Consider the following 20,058-nt stretch of genomic DNA (forward strand, 5'->3'; position numbering starts at 1 on the left):
TAGGTTGGTACAGTTAAAATGTAATAATGTTTTTTTTTTTTACTCACCAGGTCATCTTTGGGATAGTGAACAGTCTGTTCCCTTGATATGGGTGCCAGGTAGGATTTCAGGTGGTGTTTCCTGCTTCAGCTCATCCTCATAGGCCGTATAGTGGATGGTTGCTGCTCGGCCAACCCTTGTCCTGCACGACTCCTGCAGCTTCTCTGCCAGCTTCGCCTTCAGGACGCGCTTCACATCATTGAAGTGCTTCTTGACATTTTTAACACAGCGTCTGCAGGAGCTGACTGCATAGATGCCATTGGTGACAGCTTGCCGCAATGCCTTCTTTCAGCCTATGGTTGTTCTTAGAGATGAGCGGGTTCGGTTTCTCTGAATCCGAACCCGCCAGAACTTCATGGTTTTTTTCACGGGTCCGAGCAGACTCGGATCTTCCCGCCTTGCTCGGTTAACCCGAGCGCGCCCGAACGTCATCATGACGCTGTCGGATTCTCGCGAGACTCGGATTCTATATAAGGAGCCGCGCGTCGCCGCCATTTTCACACGTGCATTGAGATTGATAGGGAGAGGACGTGGCTGGCGTCCTCTCCATTTAGATTATAAGAGACTGAGAGAGATTTACTGGAGCTGACTAGGAGGAGTACTGTTACTGTAGAAGTGTAGAGACTGAGTGGAGAGAGTTTACTAGTGAGGACAGTGCAGTTTACTTTATAATCCGTTCTCTGCCTGAAAAAAGCGATACACAGCACACAGTGACTCAGTCACATACCATATCTGTGTGCACTGCTCAGGCTCAGGCCAGTGTGCTGCATCATCTATTATCTATATATAATATTATATATATCTGTCTGACTGCTCAGCTCACACAGCTTATAATTGTGGGGGAGACTGGGGAGCACTACTGCAGTGCCAGTTATAGGTTATAGCAGGAGCCAGGAGTACATAATATATTATATAGTGAGTGACCACCAGACACACAGTGCAGTTTATTTAATATATCCGTTCTCTGCCTGAAAAAAGCGATACACACAGTGACTCAGTCAGTCACATACCATATCTGTGTGCACTGCTCAGGCTCAGGCCAGTGTGCTGCATCATCTATTATCTATATATAATATTATATATATCTGTCTGACTGCTCAGCTCACACAGCTTATAATTGTGGGGGAGACTGGGGAGCACTACTGCAGTGCCAGTTATAGGTTATAGCAGGAGCCAGGAGTACATAATATATTATATAGTGAGTGACCACCAGACACACAGTGCAGTTTATTTAATATATCCGTTCTCTGCCTGAAAAAAGCGATACACACAGTGACTCAGTCAGTCACATACCATATCTGTGTGCACTGCTCAGGCTCAGGCCAGTGTGCTGCATCATCTATTATCTATATATAATATTATATATATCTGTCTGACTGCTCAGCTCACACAGCTTATAATTGTGGGGGAGACTGGGGAGCACTACTGCAGTGCCAGTTATAGGTTATAGCAGGAGCCAGGAGTACATAATATATTATATAGTGAGTGACCACCAGACACACAGTGCAGTTTATTTAATATATCCGTTCTCTGCCTGAAAAAAGCGATACACACAGTGACTCAGTCAGTCACATACCATATCTGTGTGCACTGTGCAGTGCACTGCTCAGGCTCAGGCCAGTGTGCTGCATCATCTATATATATTATATATCTGTCTGACTGCTCAGCTCACACAGCTTATAATTGTGGGGGAGACTGGGGAGCACTACTGCAGTGCCAGTTATAGGTTATAGCAGGAGCCAGGAGTACATATTATATTAAAATTAAACAGTGCACACTTTTGCTGCAGGAGTGCCACTGCCAGTGTGACTGACCAGTGACCTGACCACACTGACCACCAGTATAGTTAGTAGTATACTTATATTGTGATTGCCTGAAAAAGTTAAACACTCGTCGTGTGACTTCACTTGTGTGTTTTTTTTTTTTTATTCTATAAAAATAAAACTCATTCTGCTGACAGACAGTGTCCAGCAGGTCCGTCATTATATAATATATAATATATACCTGTCCGGCTGCAGTAGTGATATATATATATTTTTTATATCATTTATCATCCAGTCGCAGCAGACACAGTACGGTAGTTCACGGCTGTGGCTACCTCTGTGTCTCTGCACTCGGCAGGCAGTCCGTCCATAATTGTAATACCACCTAACCGTGGATTTTTTTCATTCTTCTTTATACATACATAGTTACATAGACATCTTCTCTTTATCAACCAGTCTATATTAGCTGCAGACACAGTACAGTACGGTAGTTCACGGCTGTGGCTACCTCTGTGTCTGCACTCGGCAGGCAGTCCGTCCATAATTGTATACCACCTAACCGTGGTTTTTTTTCATTCTTCTTTATACATACATAGTTACATAGACATCTTCTCTTTATCAACCAGTCTATATTAGCTGCAGACACAGTACAGTACGGTAGTTCACGGCTGTGGCTACCTCTGTGTCTGCACTCGGCAGGCAGTCCGTCCATAATTGTATACCACCTAACCGTGGATTTTTTTCATTCTTCTTTATACATACATAGTTACATAGACATCTTCTCTTTATCAACCAGTCTATATTAGCTGCAGACACAGTACAGTACGGTAGTTCACGGCTGTGGCTACCTCTGTGTCTGCACTCGGCAGGCAGTCCGTCCATAATTGTATACCACCTAACCGTGGATTTTTTTCATTCTTCTTTATACATACATAGTTACATAGACATCTTCTCTTTATCAACCAGTCTATATTAGCTGCAGACACAGTACAGTACGGTAGTTCACGGCTGTGGCTACCTCTGTGTCTGCACTCGGCAGGCAGTCCGTCCATAATTGTATACCACCTAACCGTGGATTTTTTTCATTCTTCTTTATACATACATAGTTACATAGACATCTTCTCTTTATCAACCAGTCTATATTAGCTGCAGACACAGTACAGTACGGTAGTTCACGGCTGTGGCTACCTCTGTGTCTGCAGTCGGCAGGCAGTCCATAATTGTATACTAGTATCCATCTCCATTGTTTACCTGAGGTGCCTTTTAGTTGTGCCTATTAAAATATGGAGAACAAAAATGTTGAGGTTCCAAAATTAGGGAAAGATCAAGATCCACTTCCACCTCGTGCTGAAGCTGCTGCCACTAGTCATGGCCGAGACGATGAAATGCCAGCAACGTCGTCTGCCAAGGCCGATGCCCAATGTCATAGTACAGAGCATGTCAAATCCAAAACACCAAATATCAGAAAAAAAAGGACTCCAAAACCTAAAATAAAATTGTCGGAGGAGAAGCGTAAACTTGCCAATATGCCATTTACCACACGGAGTGGCAAGGAACGGCTGAGGCCCTGGCCTATGTTCATGGCTAGTGGTTCAGCTTCACATGAGGATGGAAGCACTCAGCCTCTCGCTAGAAAAATGAAAAGACTCAAGCTGGCAAAAGCAGCACAGCAAAGAACTGTGCATTCTTCGAAATCCCAAATCCACAAGGAGAGTCCAATTGTGTCGGTTGCGATGCCTGACCTTCCCAACACTGGACGTGAAGAGCATGCGCCTTCCACCATTTGCACGCCCCCTGCAAGTGCTGGAAGGAGCACCCGCAGTCCAGTTCCTGATAGTCAGATTGAAGATGTCAGTGTTGAAGTACACCAGGATGAGGAGGATATGGGTGTTGCTGGCGCTGGGGAGGAAATTGACCAGGAGGATTCTGATGGTGAGGTGGTTTGTTTAAGTCAGGCACCCGGGGAGACACCTGTTGTCCGTGGGAGGAATATGGCCGTTGACATGCCAGGTGAAAATACCAAAAAAATCAGCTCTTCGGTGTGGAGGTATTTCACCAGAAATGCGGACAACAGGTGTCAAGCCGTGTGTTCCCTTTGTCAAGCTGTAATAAGTAGGGGTAAGGACGTTAACCACCTCGGAACATCCTCCCTTATACGTCACCTGCAGCGCATTCATAATAAGTCAGTGACAAGTTCAAAAACTTTGGGTGACAGCGGAAGCAGTCCACTGACCAGTAAATCCCTTCCTCTTGTAACCAAGCTCACGCAAACCACCCCACCAACTCCCTCAGTGTCAATTTCCTCCTTCCCCAGGAATGCCAATAGTCCTGCAGGCCATGTCACTGGCAATTCTGACGAGTCCTCTCCTGCCTGGGATTCCTCCGATGCATCCTTGCGTGTAACGCCTACTGCTGCTGGCGCTGCTGTTGTTGCCGCTGGGAGTCGATGGTCATCCCAGAGGGGAAGTCGTAAGCCCACTTGTACTACTTCCAGTAAGCAATTGACTGTTCAACAGTCCTTTGCGAGGAAGATGAAATATCACAGCAGTCATCCTACTGCAAAGCGGATAACTGAGGCCTTGACAACTATGTTGGTGTTAGACGTGCGTCCGGTATCCGCCGTTAGTTCACAGGGAACTAGACAATTTATTGAGGCAGTGTGCCCCCGTTACCAAATACCATCTAGGTTCCACTTCTCTAGGCAGGCGATACCGAGAATGTACACGGACGTCAGAAAAAGACTCACCAGTGTCCTAAAAAATGCAGTTGTACCCAATGTCCACTTAACCACGGACATGTGGACAAGTGGAGCAGGGCAGGGTCAGGACTATATGACTGTGACAGCCCACTGGGTAGATGTATGGACTCCCGCCGCAAGAACAGCAGCGGCGGCACCAGTAGCAGCATCTCGCAAACGCCAACTCTTTCCTAGGCAGGCTACGCTTTGTATCACCGCTTTCCAGAATACGCACACAGCTGAAAACCTCTTACGGCAACTGAGGAAGATCATCGCGGAATGGCTTACCCCAATTGGACTCTCCTGTGGATTTGTGGCATCGGACAACGCCAGCAATATTGTGTGTGCATTAAATATGGGCAAATTCCAGCACGTCCCATGTTTTGCACATACCTTGAATTTGGTGGTGCAGAATTTTTTAAAAAACGACAGGGGCGTGCAAGAGATGCTGTCGGTGGCCAGAAGAATTGCGGGACACTTTCGGCGTACAGGCACCACGTACAGAAGACTGGAGCACCACCAAAAACTACTGAACCTGCCCTGCCATCATCTGAAGCAAGAAGTGGTAACGAGGTGGAATTCAACCCTCTATATGCTTCAGAGGTTGGAGGAGCAGCAAAAGGCCATTCAAGCCTATACAATTGAGCACGATATAGTAGGTGGAATGCACCTGTCTCAAGCGCAGTGGAGAATGATTTCAACGTTGTGCAAGGTTCTGATGCCCTTTGAACTTGCCACACGTGAAGTCAGTTCAGACACTGCCAGCCTGAGTCAGGTCATTCCCCTCATCAGGCTTTTGCAGAAGAAGCTGGAGACATTGAAGGAGGAGCTAACACGGAGCGATTCCGCTAGGCATGTGGGACTTGTGGATGGAGCCCTTAATTCGCTTAACAAGGATTCACGGGTGGTCAATCTGTTGAAATCAGAGCACTACATTTTGGCCACCGTGCTCGATCCTAGATTTAAAGCCTACCTTGGATCTCTCTTTCCGGCAGACACAAGTCTGCTGGGGTTGAAAGACCTGCTGGTGACAAAATTGTCAAGTCAAGCGGAACGCGACCTGTCAACATCTCCTCCTTCACATTCTCCCGCAACTGGGGGTCCGAGGAAAAGGCTCAGAATTCCGAGCCCACCCGCTGGCGGTGATGCAGGGCAGTCTGGAGCGACTGCTGATGCTGACATCTGGTCCGGACTGAAGGACCTGACAACGATTACGGACATGTCGTCTACTGTCACTGCATATGATTCTCTCAACATTGATAGAATGGTGGAGGATTATATGAGTGACCGCATCCAAGTAGGCACGTCACACAGTCCGTACTTATACTGGCAGGAAAAAGAGGCAATTTGGAGGCCCTTGCACAAACTGGCTTTATTCTACCTAAGTTGCCCTCCCACAAGTGTGTACTCCGAAAGAGTGTTTAGTGCCGCCGCTCACCTTGTCAGCAATCGGCGTACGAGGTTACATCCAGAAAATGTGGAGAAGATGATGTTCATTAAAATGAATTATAATCAATTCCTCCGCGGAGACATTGACCAGCAGCAATTGCCTCCACAAAGTACACAGGGAGCTGAGATGGTGGATTCCAGTGGGGACGAATTGATAATCTGTGAGGAGGGGGATGTACACGGTGATATATCGGAGGGTGATGATGAGGTGGACATCTTGCCTCTGTAGAGCCAGTTTGTGCAAGGAGAGATTAATTGCTTCTTTTTTGGGGGGGTCCAAACCAACCCGTCATATCAGTCACAGTCGTGTGGCAGACCCTGTCACTGAAATGATGGGTTGGTTAAAGTGTGCATGTCCTGTTTTGTTTATACAACATAAGGGTGGGTGGGAGGGCCCAAGGACAATTCCATCTTGCACCTCTTTTTTCTTTTCTTTTTCTTTGCATCATGTGCTGATTGGGGAGGGTTTTTTGGAAGGGACATCCTGCGTGACACTGCAGTGCCACTCCTAAATGGGCCCGGTGTTTGTGTCGGCCACTAGGGTCGCTAATCTTACTCACACAGTCAGCTACCTCATTGCGCCTCTTTTTTTCTTTGCGTCATGTGCTATTTGGGGAGGGTTTTTTGGAAGGGACATCCTGCGTGACACTGCAGTGCCACTCCTAAATGGGCCCGGTGTTTGTGTCGGCCACTAGGGTCGCTAATCTTACTCACACAGTCAGCTACCTCATTGCGCCTCTTTTTTTCTTTGCGTCATGTGCTATTTGGGGAGGGTTTTTTGGAAGGGACATCCTGCGTGACACTGCAGTGCCACTCCTAGATGGGCCCGGTGTTTGTGTCGGCCACTAGGGTCGCTAATCTTACTCACACAGCTACCTCATTGCGCCTCTTTTTTTCTTTGCGTCATGTGCTGTTTGGGGAGGGTTTTTTGGAAGGGACATCCTGCGTGACACTGCAGTGCCACTCCTAGATGGGCCCGGTGTTTGTGTCGGCCACTAGGGTCGCTAATCTTACTCACACAGCTACCTCATTGCGCCTCTTTTTTTCTTTGCATCATGTGCTGATTGGGGAGGGTTTTTTGGAAGGGACATCCTGCGTGACACTGCAGTGCCACTCCTAAATGGGCCCGGTGTTTGTGTCGGCCACTAGGGTCGCTAATCTTACTCACACAGTCAGCTACCTCATTGCGCCTCTTTTTTTCTTTGCGTCATGTGCTATTTGGGGAGGGTTTTTTGGAAGGGACATCCTGCGTGACACTGCAGTGCCACTCCTAGATGGGCCCGGTGTTTGTGTCGGCCACTAGGGTCGCTAATCTTACTCACACAGCTACCTCATTGCGCCTCTTTTTTTCTTTGCGTCATGTGCTGTTTGGGGAGGGTTTTTTGGAAGGGACATCCTGCGTGACACTGCAGTGCCACTCCTAGATGGGCCCGGTGTTTGTGTCGGCCACTAGGGTCGCTAATCTTACTCACACAGCTACCTCATTGCGCCTCTTTTTTTCTTTGCGTCATGTGCTGTTTGGGGAGGGTTTTTTGGAAGGGCCATCCTGCGTGACACTGCAGTGCCACTCCTAGATGGGCCCGGTGTTTGTGTCGGCCACTAGGGTCGCTAATCTTACTCACACAGCTACCTCATTGCGCCTCTTTTTTTCTTTGCGTCATGTGCTGTTTGGGGAGGGTTTTTTGGAAGGGACATCCTGCGTGACACTGCAGTGCCACTCCTAGATGGGCCCGGTGTTTGTGTCGGCCACTAGGGTCGCTTATCTTACTCACACAGCGACCTCGGTGCAAATTTTAGGACTAAAAATAATATTGTGAGGTGTGAGGTATTCAGAATAGACTGAAAATGAGTGTAAATTATGGTTTTTGAGGTTAATAATACTTTGGGATCAAAATGACCCCCAAATTCTATGATTTAAGCTGTTTTTTAGTGTTTTTTGAAAAAAACACCCGAATCCAAAACACACCCGAATCCGACAAAAAAAATTCGGTGAGGTTTTGCCAAAACGCGTTCGAACCCAAAACACGGCCGCGGAACCGAACCCAAAACCAAAACACAAAACCCGAAAAATTTCAGGCGCTCATCTCTAGTTGTTCTATGTGACTGTGCTCCTAGGTGTCTACCATGCACTGGCACCATTGCGTGTACCAGTGCACTGTTCCCCTCATAACTGAAGCACACATTAGGCTCGGTTCTTGTCACATTATACCCTGTTCTTCTCTTCCAAGGGCAAGACACAGCAGACTCTTCCTTCTACTGCTCCTCGCCACTGTTCTCCTCAAACTCAGGTTAGGTGACTTTCACCTCCTTCTCCTAAAAGGTATCCAGCAAACTGACCAGAACAAACTCTCACTGTCAAACCTCCTCCACACCTACACTGTCTCCTTCAAAAAACCTATTAAAGGACAAAATGGCAGAGGTGCGACATATATAGGAACTGTGAGATGCATGTCATGTGACTTTTGGGGACCACTTTGTTTAAAACTCTTATATGTAATGTAACTTGCATTCCGATTTGCAAGATTTCCATGCGCTCTACTGAAATCTCACGTTATGTCGCATGTGAGTTATGTCAGTACCCTGAAACTTGCACTCTATTACATTGTGCGAGTTTTGGAACAAACTTGCACCAAACTCGCAGCTAGTACATACGAGTTTACACTCCCACAAACTCTCGTACCCTATCACATTTCGCCCAAAGTGTTATAGTTTTTAGGGGTGGTCTTCAGGTTGCCGGCTGTCGAGATCCCAGAGCACAGTATACCGGCGCCGGAATCCCGACACCCGGCATACCAACACTTTTTCTCCCTCTTGGGGGTCCCCGACCCCCTGGAGGGAGAATAAATAGTGTGGTGCACGTAGCGCGCCACCGTGCCCGCAAGGGGCTCATTTACACTCGCCACGCTGTCGGTATGCCGGTGGTCGGGCTTCCGGCGCCGGTATGCTGGTCGCCGGGAGCCCGGCTGCCGGCAAACCCTACTACACACGTTTTTAGGAATGTTTCCTCCATGATGATGAGTGGAGAGTAATGATGTCATCACTGTGTTATACAGACCCAGTACGACCTCACAGAGATTATTAGACTCTAAAAGGAGTCAGGGTGATCACCATTATTTCCGGAAGTCTCCCTGAAAGTGAGGGAGAGCTAGAAAGTATGGACTGTTTCCTCCTTGTAAATCACAGAAGTGACATGATTTGCATGTGGGTCCGAAGGTTCTGGGCAATGTAAAATCACCTCTAAAGGCACAGCATGGGGAGGGTGCTGAAAGGATAGGTTACATAGCACCTTTGTTGTTATGCAACCACTGTTTCTATATTCCAGTTTATGTGCTGTACTGTGGAAAAAAAAAGATTTGAAAGCATCAGTTGATGCCATTAGGTAACAGGCCCTAATGAAAGTTGCATTAGATGTATACAGTGGTGCAAGTATGCGGGTACACTCGGGTACGGAGTACCCTTAAGAATATGGCAGCGTGTACTCAGTACCACCTGCCACACACTTTTCACCCGTGATCGCCATTACCACATTTATAATGCACCACAAAGTAACAAGACCATGATGCTTGGCAGCATGACAGCGCCTCCCAGTTTGTCAGGGTTACTGGGAGCACAACGGTGATGTCATGACGCCACATCACATATCCTCCTCTGGCGGCTGTGGCTGGCGTGAAGAGAGGAGCCTGATTGCACTTTTCCGCAGTGTCTCTTGCTGGGAGCATTCATTTCTAATATAATGTGGACACTACTACATACGTCTTTGTCCGGCAGGGTCCACAGGTTATCCACAGGATAACAATGGGATATGATGGAGCGACAGTGGATTGGCACCAAACGATCACAAGCTTTCAGTCCTCCCAGGATGCAATGGGCCCGTCCATATATCCCCACCTACTGGCTCAGGCAAATCCATTTTTTGTTTGGTGCAGCAGGAGCCGGACCATGGTCAGAGGGCTGCTGTTTCATGGCAGCCCTAAGCTTTCTTATTTTATTTTTATAGTCTTACTACGTTTTCTGAGTGATCTTTCCTAACAGTGTCTTACACGCATATTGGAAAGAGTCGCTCCAACAACTCTCCGCCGGGTCGCAACAACGCTTACCCGCGGTACAAGTGCTCCAGCAACGCTTACCCGCTGCCACCACGGGTGCTCCAGCACTAGGCCTTAGGGATCATAAGGCACCAGGATTAGTATGAGGCTGCGATCCCTAGGGTTGATGTCAGCGGTGGGGAGTCAGACGCTGTCCTGGTCACCCCTCCCCCCAGTTCATGGCCAGTTTCCGTCGGTTTCCCGCCATGAACTGATTGCCTCACTTCCGTCTCAGACGCTACCACGAGGGGTCTCGGTCGCAGCGTAGTCGCTGCATCTGTGTACACTAAGTGCTACCGTGAGGAGACTCAGTCGCAGTACAGGCGTCTGTATGACTGGTGCGTCTGCATGCACAGTGCGTCTGTGTTCACTAAAAGTTCCGGAGCGGCAGTGTACACCAGTAGAGTCTGGATCCACTCAGCGTTCTCTAACGTATTGATCGATCTTGGAAGTGGGGTGAGTCTCCCTGTATCCCACTCTACTGAGTACGGGTTATACAGCACTAAATTTCTATCTACTTTTGTCAGTATGAATAGTTAAATTTTAGTGCCTATTGCATATGAGTCTGTGTACAATACTGTGGTTTTCTTCGCAATGCGTCTGAATATGTTAAAGATCTGTATAAAACAGAATTCAGTAATATGTACTCCTACATACTTTGTACAAATGTGTTTGTAGTTGATAATATGCTCATATGACTAATATATAACATGTGACTGACTGCTAGTGTGATTGCTGACTTTATATATGTTTGTCAGTGGTTTCTTCTGAGCCTCAATGCTGTTGCATGGGATGGGGTCAGATTGATATCACTTTAATATAGTAAAGTGATTACAGTCACAAATTGTGTAGTACACTGTGAAAAACTGATTATTTATCATGTCTAAGAGCGGCAAAAGTGACAAGGTTACATTAACAGTAACACCAACACTCGTAACATGTTTGTCCTGCAAAGTGGGATTACCCTCTCAGGATCTGGCACATGATGGGTTATGTACAAATTGTTTTGCGTTTCAGCAGATTGCAAGGCAGATCCCTGTTCAAAGGCAGTTATATCCACCTTGGGCTATGTTTGCACAGACCTTGTTCAGTAGAGCTGAATGGGTAATCCCTACAGCTTCAATACAGGAGTAGGGTACACTATTAACCCATACATGCAGCTCCCTTCTTACGGTATAGCCCCAACAGCTTCTCCAAGGAAACAAGCTGATAAACCGAGTGTAAAAATATCATCAAATTCACAGGCTACACAGGATGATACATCAGATGATGATAGCTCTATATACTCTGCTTCAGCATTATATGAAGAACAGGTAGAAGGTATCAGCTCAGAGGATATAGCTGAATTATTTGGAGCAATGAAGGCCATTCTATCCCTAGAGGATTCAGCAGAACCAGTGTTAAAAACTAAGGCACTTGTGTTTAAACGTCCCAAAACAATTAGGGTCGAGTTTCCAGGGTCAGATCAGCTGACGGAAATCATGGAAAAAGCTTGGCTACACCCAATAAAAAATATAGAATTCCAAAAAAATGGGATTCTTATTACCCTTTTCCAACTGGGGACTGTTTAAAAAGAGAAGTGCCTCCTAAGGTAGATACGCACGTCATTCGATTAGTGCGAAAATCTATATTGCCTTTACCGTCAACATCATTAAATGATGTCACAGACAGAAGAGTGGATGGGTTTTTGAAAACCATATTTTCTCTGTCAGGGGCAGTCATAAGGCCAGCTGTGGCTTCAGCTTGGATGGCAAAGGCGGTAGCTGAATGGGCTGACGTACTGGAAGACGGGCTTTCGGCACCTACTAGGGAGCAGGAATCCCATATAGCCCACATGAAGCAGGCTGCGGTATTCTTAGAAGAAGCGGCAATAGATATGGGTACTATTGCTTCCAAAGCGTCAGCCTTAACGGAAGCTGCTCGTAGAGCAATTTGGCTATGTACATGGAATGCTGATTCAGAATCTAAGAAGGTTCTGGAATCTTTGCCTTTTGTTGGGAATATTCTGTTTGGTAAGGAATTGACAGATATTCTGGAGTCAGAATCAGAATCCAAGAAGGTCAGATTTCCTGCCAATTATAACCCCAGGCCTAGGGGTTCGGTTTTTCGGCCATTTCGGTCGCAAGGAAAAACAAAAGGAAAAAGTGATTCTAAGCAGCCCCAATACAATAAGTTTGGTAAGGCAAAGAAGCAAAGGGCCACCAGAGGGCCAGCTTCCAAACCAGAGAATAAGCCATCAGCCTGATGGTGCAGGCCTCCATCTGGGGGACCCCATGGTAGGGGGCCGACATCTTCAGTTTGCACACATATGGCAGCAGTCGACAACAGATGCTTAGGTGCAAGAAGCGGTATCCCTGGGTTATGTTTTTCCTTTCAAGAAGCAGCCTCCTCAAAGGTTCTTCTGCACCAGTCCGTCTCGAATAGAGGCGAAGGCCAGAGCCCTGCAAGAAGCAGTTCAGAAATTGATTCAGTCAGGAGTAATTATTCCAATACCCCCTGCACAACGGGGACAGGGATTTTACTCCAACCTGTTTTTGGTTCAGAAGCCAAATGGGTCGTTTCGGCCCATTCTCAATCTCAAAATGTTAAACAAATACATTTGGGTACCACAGTTCCACATGGAGACGTTACGCTTCATAGTTTTGGCCATGGAACCAGGGGATTACATGGTATCTCTGGATATACAGGATGTTTACCTGCATGTTCCTATAGCATTGTCTCATCAGTGTTACCTCAGGTTCGCCATCCTCCAGCAACATTTTCAGTTCCAGGCCTTACCCTTTGGGTTAGCCACAGCCCCTCAGAGTATTTACCAAGATTATGGTGGTTATGGCAGCTTATCTCCACAAGCAAGGGATAAGAATTTTTCCATACCTCGACGATCTTTTAATCCTGGCACAATCCCAGGAATTGCTCTTAAGCCATCTCCAACAGACAATAACTTGTCTACAGAAGCACGGATTGCTCATAAATTGGGCAAAGTCATCTCTGATTTCGTCACAACGGATGATTCACTTGGGGGCTGTATTGGATTCAAGTCTGCAGAAAATATTTTTACCTCGGAACAAGATATCCAAGGTGCAGTTAATGACTCAGGAGTTGTTACACAGTCAAACAATATAAATTCCCGCAGCAATGCGAGTGTTGGGTTTAATGGTGTCAACATATGACATGGTGGAGTATGCACAATTCCACTCAAGCCCTCAGCAGCGTCTGATTCTGGCCAGATGGAATGGAGTACATCAGACAATAAAGAAACAGATGATTGTACTTCCAGTAAAGGTAAAAAGGTAATTAGCCTGGTGGCTGCAGACATCCCATCTACACAAGGGGAGACCCTTTTGGATTTCAGATTGGGAGATCCTGACAACGGATGCTGGGGAGTAGTGTCCGGAAAATTATGGTTCCAAGGACAGTGGACCACAGAAGAAAGTTGCCTGCCAATAAACCTGTTGGAACTTCGGGCCATTTACATGGCACTGATTCAGGCAAAGGACACTCTGCAAGGAAAACCAGTCCAGATCCACTCGGACAATGCAACGGCAGTAGCGTACCTCAACCATCAGGGAGGAACATGCAGCCAAAAAGCAATGAAGGAGGTAAGTCACATACTAAGGTGGGCAGAACTTCATCTTCCAGCATTGTCCGCAGTGTTAGTTCCGGGAGTCCTAAACTGGGAAGCGTACTTTCTCAGTCGACACACCATTCAAGCAAGTGAATGGGCTCTACACCCGGAGGTTTTTAAGACTCTAGTAGACAAATGGGGGTTGCCAGAGATAGATCTCATGGCATCCCGTCTGAACAACAAAGTGCCCACATTCGGGTCAAGAACAAGGGATCCCGGAGCGATCTTTGTGGACGCCTTATTGGTGAAATGGGACTTTCATCTGGCTTATCTGTTTCCTCCGATAACCCTGTTACCCAGGGTGGTGAGAAAAATAAAGCAAGCAAAGGGTGCCGTGATTTTAATAGCTCCGGCTTGGCCCAGAAGGCATTGATACACAGATCTGCAGAGAATGTCGATGGATGCTCCAATTCTGCTCCCTCAACGTCCAGATCTACTGATGCAGGGTCCTTGTTATCACAGGCATCTGGATCGACTGTCTTTGACAGCGTGGCTGTTGAAACCTCTATCCTGAAGTCAAAAGGATTCTCACAACAGGTAATTCAAACTATGCTCAAAGCAAGGAAACCCTCCTCAGCTCACATTTATCATCGAATATGGCAAACCTATATTCATTGGTGCAGTGAAAGAAGTATGCACCCAAAATCTTTCAGAGTATCAAGGGTCTTAGATTTCCTTCAGGCAGGAATGGATAAAGGTTTGAAGGTGGCTTCCTTGAGTGTGCAATTATCAGCATTCACTGAATGGTTTCAAAAGAAAATTGCCAATTTACAGGATGTGCGTACTTTTTTCTAGGGAATGCTGCGCATTCAACCGCCTTTTGTTCCTCCATCAGCTAGAAGAGTGTCAGATTTAGGAGCGCTGTCATGTAAATCTCCTTTTCTGATTTTTTATCCAGATAAAGCAGGTCTCAGAACTAGGTCTGGTTATCTTCCTAAGGTGGTATCTAAATTTCACCTTAACGAAGAAATTGTAGTCCCGGCTTTTCAGGTATCGGGACTTTCTGCGGGAGAAGCGTCGCTGGGCGTAGTCTGTGCATTAAGAATCTACGTGGCTCGTACCAGTGCCATCAGAAAGACAGATTCTCTCTTCATTCTCTACGGATTTCACAAGAGGGGATGGCCTGCTACTAAACAGACGCTAGCAAGATGGCTTCGAATGACGATTTCAGAAGCATATTCTCGAGCTGATCTCCCTGTTCCGGCTAATGTCTCTGCTCACTCTACGCGTAAAGTAGGTCCTTCATGGGCAGCACAACATGGTGCTTCAGCAGAACAGATATGTAAGGCAGCCACATGGTCTTCCATTAACACATCCATTAGACATTTTGCCTCTCATGACGCTGAATTCGGGCGTAAGGTTCTCCTGTCTAATCAGGAGCGTCCCCACCACTAAAAATTGCTTTGGGAAATCCCATTGATATCCTGTGGATAACCTGTGGACCCTGCCAGAGAAATATACGTTATGGTAAGAACTTACCGTTGATAACGGTATTTCTCCTATGTCCACAGGTTTCCACAGGGATCCCACCCTGACGCAACTGATTTGAGGATCTGTATACTCACTAAAATTTTCCCTCTTGCATGGAAGGGTGTGCATGTGTGACGTCATCGCGCACCGCACAGCAAAGGTCCCCTCCACGAAGGGAAACTAGACGCATAGCGTCTGGATCCCTTCACAGCGGGGGTCCAGCGGGGGGCACAGCAGTGGGGGTCACAGTGGCGGGGGGCTCAGTAGCGGATCTTGCCATGGTGCGGCGCCCCGGCAAAAGTCCTGCTTGCCCGTGGCAAGATCCGCTACTGCATACAGCACACTACATACATGGAGGCAGCAGTGGGCACACATTACGTACAGTACACTGCACACATGGTGGCACACACTACATACAGCACACTACATACATGGTGGCAGCAAGGGGCACACATTGCATACAGCACACTACAAACATGGCAGAAGTTAGCACAAAATCACACAAGAAGGCCGGAGGTAGTGAGCACAACATTGCGTGCGCATGCACGCACACACGCACGCACGCACACACACGCACACAAATATTTAAGCCTTCTAGAGTGCTCCATCCACTGGCAATGCATATATATACATCCAAAGTTAGTTGGCGGCACTCATAGGTACAAATTAGAAGTACAACTGTATCACTTCTACGTTTCAGTTTTATTGTAAAAAAAATGTCATCAGGACTGACAATAAACCCGAAACGTAAAAGTGATACAGTTGTTCTTCTAATATTTTGTACCTATGGGTGCCGCCAACTAACTTTAGAGATCATTCAGTACTACTTAGGATGGCACCGGGTCTGGTTTGAATAGGAAGCGAGGAGTGCCGGATTTAAGAATACACTATATATATATATATATATATATCTATAGTGTAGGCAAATAAGCGGCACTCACCAGGCTTCTTATAGAAAAGTAAAACATCCTTTAATCGATCCTACGTTTCGGGGATACCCCCGTCGTCAGGGACAGCATGAACATAAATACAAAGTGTCATACAACATACATTTATACCCTCCCCCAAGCGCAATCAAGCAGTCTTACCTGTCTCACCTGGAGGATGCCAGCCTTCTGCATCGCGGGTCTTCCCGCCTGTCACTTATCCTCACACAGCCGAACGGGGCCCATGACGTCATCAGGCGGCGCCCTCCGGCGCATACAGCACACACTGCCTGGGTGCTATGCAACACATAAACAATTCATGTTTGAAGACACGTTAAAACCAAAATGCCACAGCAAATAACACTAAAGTCTATACAGTGTATCAACTTAATATTACCATCAGTAATGACATATATAATATAATGCTCACCATAACGTTAGTTCCCACTATTGATGGATAATAGATGCTTGGCAGTTAACAACATACAATTACAGGAAGCATTGTAGCCCAAGGCTCTCATTTAACCCTCGAGGTGCTATTGTATCTAGGACAAAAATCCACCTGCATTCTTTATGCAGCAAAATTTTAGCTCGGTCCCCCCCCCCCCCCCCCCCCAAATTTTCAAGGGGACGTGGTCTATGATTATTGCTCTCATACTTGCTGTGCTGTGTCTAGCTTCAATGCAATGTCTAGTGACAGGCTGGTCGCTACTGCCTGTCTCTAAAGCATGCCTAATTGCTGTCCTATGTTGCGCCATACGCTCTTTGAATTGACGCTGTGTTTTGCCGATATATGCTAACCCGCAAGGGCAGGTCAGCATATAAACGACAAAAGTGGTACTACATGTAACTGGATGTTTTATCTCAAATAGCTTCCCTGTATGAGGGTGACAAAATGTGTTGCCAACTGATAGAGCTCTGCAGGTCACACACCCTAAGCATCTATAGCAACCATTCCTCCTGCTTAGAAAGTGAGATGGATTCTTCTTATCCATTCCTGTAATGTCAAGTTTGACCAGCCGGTCCTTTAAATTCCTACCTCTGGTGTGGCTAGGCATTTAATTTAGCTTGCTGCAATAGGGTTAGATCCCCATCACTATTTACCATAGGCCACCATTTTTTGGCCTTTTTGGTGAGGGTGGAGCTCTTGTTCGTATATTGACTCACCCATGGGACTATTTCTGGAACACTATTTGGCACTGCATGGGACTGATATTTGAGAGTGTCTGCTCGTGGAATGTTTAACACTCTGTTTTTAGTACTCTCTAATAGCTGTCTATCATATCCTCATCTAGAAATTTATTTACCATTTGATCCAAAGCTGGATCAACCATGGTGGGATCTGATGTGATACGTCTAGCCCTCAACATCTGTGAATAGGGCAAACTATTACGGAGAGGCAAGGGGTGAAAACTGTCATTCCTTAAAATGGTGTTTCTGTCGGTACTCTTGACAAATAGCGTAGTACTCAAGCTATGTTCTCCTACTGAGATCTTAACATCCAAATAATGTACTGACTCCATACTAATATCATATGACAGTTTCACCGCACTATCAGACAGATTGTGCTCATCCAATATCTTGCGAAGGTCTACTACAGTACCAGACCAAACAATGAGCAAGTCATCTATATATCTGACATATAGTTGGATATTAGACAATAATGTACCATGGCTCCAAAATAGTCGTTGTTCAACAGCATACATGAATGCGTTCGCGTACGATGGGGCCACTGAGGACCCCATTGCACAGCCCGCCTTCTGTAAATAAAATCTGCCATCATGTAGAAAGAAATTGCGTGTCAACACCACGAGAAGCAATTTTAGAAAAAAATCCACCGGTGGTCCTACATAGTAAGGATTATCCACTATAAGTGACCTGACTGCCCATATACCCGCATCATGAGGTATGCAGGTTAGAGGCTAGCCACGTCTACACTACACAATACCACCGAATCAGGAGTGACCACCACATCACTCAATTTATTCAACAATGCTGTTGTATCCTGTAAGTAAGAAGGAATTAATTTAATGCATGGATTTAAGATAGAGTCCAAAAATACAGAGATGGGTTGATATAATGAACCTCTCCCCGATACAATGGGATGCCCCGGGGGTTTTTGAGGGTCTTTATGAACTTTTGGGACCACATAGAATAGAGGCACGACCGGACAGTCAACTGTTAATGCCAATCGTAGTTGATCATTAATAATGTCATCTCTGACTGCCTGTAGTAATAAAGTATCCAATTCTTTCTTAAACACCCCACTAGGATCCTTAGGTAATAGCTCATAAGTAGTGGTATCCAATAGTTGTCTGTTACATTCAAATCTGTAATCTTCTAAATTCTGTACCACCACCGCACCGCCTTTGTCGGCGGGGCGGATAATAATATCTTTCCGTTCTGACAGAGATTTCATGGCCGCCATCTCTTCCTTGCTAAGGTTATTAGCCTGACCGGGTGACCTGATCATCTCCTGACCCTCTATGTCCAAAAGCCGTGTAAAAGTTCGTATAGAGGGGTTTTGTGTCATGGGATCAAACTTAGGTCTTGGTAAAATTTTCTTTAATTGTGGAGGAATGTCACTACCGGTTGCTGATGGGACTTGATCTATTTGTTTGCCGAAATGATCCTTTAAGCATAACGTTCTATTGAGTTTATATGTACTCACTTTCCACTCAAATGGATCCATATGTGTAGTGGGTACAAATGACCGTCCTTTAGATAATATGCGGTGTTCTGCAGAGGTTAAAGGTGTAGAAGAAAGATTAAACACTAAATCATCTATCGGCGTGGAGGTTTTTTGTTTGTATATTCTTTGGTTTTGCCGCGCCCGCCTCGTCCTCTTGCGTTGGTTTTTGGACGAATGGCCGATCTGGTTAAGACCCCTAAAGGGTGGGCCGGATTAATAGGAGTACTTGGTGCCGCTTCTGCTTCACTTAGGGACGTACTGGACCCCTCTGTGTCTCTAAAACGGGTCCTCTGTCTCCGATATTGATAAGCTCTTGATCTATCATCCGGGGGATTGGTATTGGATACCCATGAGTACACTCTCCGCTGTTCATAATCGAGCTGTACTTTCCACAATTTTTCTTTTTTGAAAGCAATTAGCTCTCCTTTATATTGAGCCATCTGCGTATTGAGGCGGTCCATCCAATTAATGCTAGTATCAGCAAGTAGAGTACTCTTGTGAGTAGTTTCAAATTCCAATAATTTGGACTTCGTCACATTCAATTCTCTCGTGGCCTCCTCAACAACTAATAGGACTAAGTCCATAGAACATTTATTTAATATTGCAATCCACCTGCGGCAGAATGCTAAATTATATCGACCAATAGTGGGCATATTTTTAATCCTAAAGCCCCTGGGGAGCTGTTTGGATTTTTAATAATCTGACAATGTGATGCCGTGATACAGATAATCGCATTCATGTTGTTTTAATTTGAGCCACTGTTTAAAGATCACCTCTGGGATTAGTGCTGCCGCGTCGTCATCCAGTTGTTGTTTAAGTAAAATGTTATCTGCCTCCATGTCAGAAAAGCTTAAAGTTTCTAGTGCTCCCATAAAGGAAAGGTCAGACATCAATTTCATCACATTCACGGGAGTAGCCATAATGGTAGCAGTACTTGAGTTATAGTCACTATTAGTGCTAAGTGACTTTGCTGTAAACTCAGATCACCCAGTGATTTAAAAACAAATGTAGAACTTAGATCCGTGCTGACAATATGCTGCAATAAGGGATTTAGCAATGGTCCACGGGTGCCTTGACAGGGAAACAGCTCTGTAGCACACAGCCAGCTATTTCCAATTGTATTGTGTCCAGTTGTCCGGCACTCCCTCCTGGATAATGTTATAATTGCTGCGGTGCCATCTTAAGCTCCTTGGAGCTATTGTAGTGTAGGCAAATAAGCGGCACTCACCAGGCTTCTTATAGAAAAGTAAAACGGTCCTTTAATCGATCCTA

The 20,058-nt window shown here is 46.0% G+C and overlaps 1 long non-coding RNA gene across 1 annotated transcript in view; it reads right to left on the reverse strand.

Annotated features, from left to right (window-relative positions):
- Window positions 1–20,058, reverse strand: part of LOC135049868 (uncharacterized) — a 229,836-nt gene that overhangs the window by 194,203 nt on the left and 15,575 nt on the right. The window contains exon 2 of the long non-coding RNA XR_010241504.1: window positions 16,257–16,391. This is a non-coding gene — a long non-coding RNA (uncharacterized LOC135049868). The remainder of the gene's footprint in view (window positions 1–16,256; window positions 16,392–20,058) is intronic.

The sequence above is a fragment of the Pseudophryne corroboree genome, chromosome 1 (genome assembly GCF_028390025.1).
Source record: "Pseudophryne corroboree isolate aPseCor3 chromosome 1, aPseCor3.hap2, whole genome shotgun sequence".
Lineage (NCBI taxonomy): Eukaryota > Metazoa > Chordata > Amphibia > Anura > Myobatrachidae > Pseudophryne > Pseudophryne corroboree.